The sequence below is a fragment of the Plasmopara halstedii genome (genome assembly GCF_900000015.1).
Source record: "Plasmopara halstedii genome assembly, contig: Scaffold_525, whole genome shotgun sequence".
NCBI lineage: Eukaryota > Oomycota > Peronosporomycetes > Peronosporales > Peronosporaceae > Plasmopara > Plasmopara halstedii.
Genome location: NW_020187445.1, coordinates 1883696 through 1889576, shown reverse-complemented (window position 1 = coordinate 1889576; position 5881 = coordinate 1883696).

Here is a 5881-nt window from a genome sequence, read left to right as displayed (position 1 = left end):
GTCTACCAGACTGAGTGTCCTACGACACGTTCGCGATGCGATGGCTGGAAGCCAAGACTTGCAGAGCGAATATGCAGATGAAAAAGGAAGAGGCAAAGTGGCTTTAAGGTCGGAGACCTGGTTTTATTAAGCTATAAAAACCTGCCTACACATGCAGCCTCTGCTATCTTCCGGACAAAACTTCGTCCACAGTTTATTGGACCGTTTAAGGTTGTGGCCAAGCGGGGCCTAGCGTATACGCTAAATATTCCTGAACGGATGTGCACCCGCCCGGTGCTTTACGTGGGTTTGCTCAAGCCGTATCGAAATCTGGCGCATGTGAACGCGGAAGAGTTGGCGCCTGGGTGACGTCTAAAGGTGCTCGGCCACCCAGAAGTTGAACCAGCAACTGGTTCTGAGCACGGAGTGCAACAATTTTTGTCTTTGTCGACGCAAGGCGCTATCCCGTCACATGAAGTGACGTATTCGTCTGCTAGACGGCTAGGAGCCGCTCCGACAGAGCGCAATAGTCCTCAACGTGAGAATTTCGGTGCACAAAGCGCTCCAGATTATCGAGGTGTTTCGCACAGCGGTAGGCGACCTTGGAGATATGCTCATCAGAGTGCCGATGGCGACGGACCTTGTCCTTTAACACTCGAAGAGCATCGCGAGCCACCGACAGCAATCGATTAAGTCGTCATCGCTCGCCACCGACTCTTCTCGGTGATAATGGTCGCGTTCATCATCCCGTAGAACGTCTTGTGGGTCGACATCGTCGACGGGGTCTAACCAAGATTTTGTGAAGTGGTGGGGATACCCAAGCTCCGAGAACACGTGGGAGTTTAAGGTGCCACTTCGGCAAGACTGCTCAGACGTCGTTGACGCTTATAATTGGAATGATTATGACGCTTCCCGTCGTCGTGGACCCCGCGCTTCTCGGCAGTAGCCCGCTAAGTCGAAGGTTCACGAGCTGAGCTCAAGCTATGATCCTGAGCTGCTGTGGCCGTAGACTCACCCGTGTGAGAAACTACAGAGCTCGTGGGAGCGCGATGGATGATTTCATGTGTCGAAGGGTGACAATACGCGGAAAGTCGGCGTTGTGCCTTGAGTTTGACAAGCTCAATTTGGAGATGGCGCTCTATGCGCACGTCCTTTTTCTTGTGGCTTCGCTGTAAGGTGCACCCATCGTTCAAAGAGCTCTTCATTAACTGCAGCGTTTTCGCCAGGGGTGAGCACCACAGGAATAGGCGGTATTGCGGGTGCAGGAGCGCCTCCTTTTTGAGCTCAAAGTCGAGCGCGTTACCTATCCATTAAGATCTCTTGGGGTACCAAGAATCAGGCTCGGAGAGCTTTCTGCATCAAGCTCAGCTTGTGTAGTGGTCCGGGGCTCGACTACGTAGATGCCTGACGATCGAGTGATCACATCTTTCGCTTCAGTAGCTGGAATCTCCGAACAGAAGTTGTACTCCGCACGAGGATTAAAGACCTAACGTGGATACTAGCGCAGGATAGCTGCCCTGTGGGCAGCCTCCGATTGCTGCTCCTGTGCCTCGTCGGGGTGTTTGGTAATAATACCATTTTTTGTGTAAGCCGAGAGGCCGAGAAGTCGGGGAACGTACATGGCGCCCGCAGGGATTCAGCTAGGCTCACCAAGCTTCGTTAACGCGATTCATCTTCTCCGTCATCCGATGCTGGGAAGACACGTAGTCGACTTCATTCAATTGCTCGGCGAGAAAACCGTCGCCTGGAGCGGGCGCGGTGTGTTGCGCCCAATTACCGAGGTCTTAGGATGTGCTTCCCGTGAAGCCGCGGACGTACTGTCCTGAGATGCACCCTGTGCAGAAGTAGAAGGACTTTGCCCGTAGGCGCCCTTGCTATCAGTTAGGCTGGATGTTTTGCGTGTCGTAGACACAGTGCTCATAGAGTGGAAAAGTTTCAAAGTTGTTATTAAAAAGCGTTAAGGTGTCTCAGACACGCGAGCCTCGTATGAGGCGACTGTTAAATGTGAATTGGGGATATTCACAATTTTAATGGGGGGTGTAACGGGGTTACACGTGCTCTTGTGAGAAAGGGCGGGTCGCAAAATATTGTGCGGCCGTACATTGGTGTTTATTGCACATTAGTGTAATAACACAATGGTGTGGCTACACCGTATCGAAAAGCCATCACGTAGCAGGATTGCGTGTAGTAATGCGTATTACTATATTAATTAGGTTTTGCTACATTAATGCAGAAAACCTCGAGTTTTAGATATTGGCGGCTCTGCCGCAACTCAAACAATTTAATGCAGTTTTCGTTCTTGAACAGCAGTGTTCGTTTGCCTTGGTAAGACTTTAGTACTTAGAAGTAGCGGATTGTGATCCGCTGCACTTGTACTGGCTCTTGGAAAGAACGTATGGTCGGTGACCTTAGCTTAGCTCACATTAAGCAAAGAGCTACGGCAGCACCGCTGCATGTGGTATCTTAGACACGCGAGCCTCGTTTGAATGGACAGTAATTTGTACTGTAGATGCTCATAATCTTGGTGGGGAGTGTATGACGGGGTTTTACGTGCCCTTATATGAATGGCGTGGGTCACATAATATGGTACACCACACCATGGTGTGGCTACACTTAAACGAGGAGTCAGTACATGGCTGGAACAGCCAGTCGTTTTACTATATATACAGAAAACCCTATATATTTGGCTTTGCCACAAATGAAAACCGAGAAATACAATTCACTTTTAAACGGAAGAGTTGATTAGCCTTGACTTAAGGTTGTAATTACTCTTGGAGTAAGTGGATTGCGATCTGCACACTCTAAGTATAGAACGAAGGTCGCCGACCTTAACCCAGCTTCCTCTAAGCGAATGAGCTACGGCAGCCCCGCTGCGTTTACTCTCGGCTTATGTGTACAAAGGGTCGAGCTCGGAAAGGCAGACGAAGGGCCAAAACGTCAAATTCTAGTATGATCTTCTGCGCCTACTAAATAAAAACATTCCTGTTTCGCACGGCAGACGACGAACCGATCACGGAAAAACATCAAGTCTCAATATGACCGTCCGCGGCTACTGAGTTCTTTTATATCTCATGGAAGTATCCATGTTTGGGTAAGATTAGGTGGTCTGAGTAGAACCAGATATGAACCTTTCTTCGGAAGTGGCTTTGCGATCTCGTCTAAATCATCGAGATGAACCCCAATACGCGTGGCATGTTCGATGAGATCATGATCAGATGTGATAGGCTTGACGAGTTCCATAATCATTTTTTTTGAAAAAGTGTATTACATGCCATGTAAGATCTAAACGATGTCTGATACCCAACCTTTCGACCAATACCTTTACCAGAGTTCCGGAGATTGAAGTCAAGCGTAACCAGGGTTCATACCAAAACGGTGTTATTACTTGATAGGAATGGAGATTTGCTTCTGTAACGGGGTTACACGTACCCTGGTATCAAAGGGTGGGTCACAAGAGATGGTGTGACCACACAATGGTGTAGATAAACCTTAACAAGAAGCGGTTATGCATTTTAATTAGGTTTTATTTTTTGATCAGGAAAATGTATAGATATAGATATAGGTAGCTCTGCCGCAAATAAAACAAAAGAGATACAATCTGGATTTTGAACGGAAGTGTTTATTTACCTTGAACTAACGTTGTGGGTACTATTGATGCTAGCGGATTGCGATCCACTTCACTCGTCTTGGTTCTAGTATAGAACGTGAGATCGGTGACCTTGGCTTTGCCCCCTTTGAGCAAAGAGCTACGACTGCCTTGGTAGCAATAGTAGGCAATCTACACCTGAGTCGTTACGGCTGATCATCTATGAGGATGGAGCGATTCTTATATTCGCCCTAGGGAATGCATGACGGGCTGTGAGCTGATGTCTCTGCTTGGCCCTGAAGGTGTACAACACCTCGCTCCACAAGAGCCTGAAGCGATAAACGCGCGCCTAAAGGCGTTTTCGAACTATGAAAACGCCCCACTGTAGCACCTAGAGCAGAAGACGTCGGCGTCGACTGCGTCCATGACGCCACCGTGAACGACGGATGACTCCTCTCGGCCGAGGCCGCTCGTTGTGAGCGTTAAGACCTTCAGAGGTAAGGATGGAGCTAATCTCCTGCTCTGGATGAGGGAGGTCGAGATGGCTATGGCGTCCGCCAAGTTCCAGACTCAGCAATAGTGCGTTGCGCTAGCTATCTCCAAGTTCGGTGGTCGAGCGCGTTAATGGGCACTGAGTGCGGTACTTCAGATGAATTTGCGTTTCCCTCCTGAACAAAGCTGAAGCTACAGCTTTTCAGAGTGTTCTCGCCACCTACCAGGCATATTGTGTGTGATCGCATTTTCTTTGTCGCCAGACAGGCCAAGACGAAATTGGTGGACTTCGTTCATAAGCTGAATACTTTCATTGCCAGGATGGCAATCGATCCTCTCCCCGAGGCGGTCACAGTGACCGTCTTTATGGAGGGTTCCGAGTGCATCTGTCTTCTTTTGCAAAACTGATAAATGTAGCATTGAATGCCGGATTTTTCTTTAAGTCGGCGCGACTTTGTTAGAGTACACACCCTACTAGCTCGTCGTGCGGGCCTGAGCCGATGGATCTCAGCTATGCTGAGAAAGAGGAGACAGAGCTCCAACCTACTGGGTAGCGTTCAAACACTCGACGGTGTTTTGTCTGTGGAGACACCCGTCGCTTTTGGACTGGTTGTCACTGCGCAGGGCTCGTCAAGGTTCATCGAATCGTTTCCACTTCTCATCAGTCTTCTGTTTTATCGCGGTAAAACGAATGGGGAAGAACTGAGTTCTGTTGAGCATCAAAGTGGACGAGTTCAGCAGGTCCCAGCCCAGAAAAGTTCCGTGCTTTTGAACACGGAACGTGTATGCAAGCCGGGCTTGCTGGTCGTGAATGCGACGGTGAAGAGCTATGAGATGCCATGGAAGATTCTGATCGACTCCAAAGCGTCGAATAATAATTCTCGACGCTCCACTATTGAAGGAAGTCAGCTGTATGCTGAGTCGCTGAAAGCGCGGTTGAGAGACAACGGCACTGTTCGCTTAGCGACGGGGAATGTGTGCGGGTGTCGAGAGTCCCTGTGGACCTCGGTGTCAAGTTTCTTGACTTTGATAGCGTGGAACACCGTTTGGTCTTGGGCTTGGATTCGAGGTATGACATCATCATTGGTATGGCATGGTTGGAACACCATGAACCATGTATCGATTGGAGGTTGAAGCCTTGGGCGCTACGCGCACGTCCCCTGGTGGAGGTTTGATAAGTCATGAATTCAACACTGCGAAGAGATAGAAAAACTATTTTCTCGGGCACTGAACCAGCACGGTCATCGTGCTAGAGATCGGAGAATCCTAGTTATCGAACATCGAAGGTGACTTGAACAATAGTCCCGAGCACGGCTCGCGCGCTGATCGTGGAGTGGCACGTAATACACTGAGCAATGCTTCAGTATCGGAGCAGTCGCTGCATACCATACGTGGCATGGTCGGTTGAGGTCCGAGGCATCAAGGGTGAGGTCCCAGCGATGCACGTGGAGTAGCACGTGATCCACTGAACTCTCCATGCCACGAGTGGTATGGTTGGACGAGGTCAGATGCATCATGGGCAGGCTCTCGGATGCGCGTGGAGTGGCACGTTATCCACTGGAAAAATTCTGCGGAACAAGTAGCTCCTCGTCGGATGTTGTTAAAAACAGCAAGGCTCCGATGGTGGGGACACTGGACGACGCTGAGTGCGTGTTCCCACTGGTCTCAACGAGACGTAAACCTTTTGTAGCGAGGAGACGGCGATGCCGCATGTTATCGGCAAGATGCAAGGCGTCAACACTGACATAGGGTGTGTCTACCAACGCACAGCTATATACCCTCGTCAACGGTATGACGGATGTGGAGGACAGACACGTCACCCTT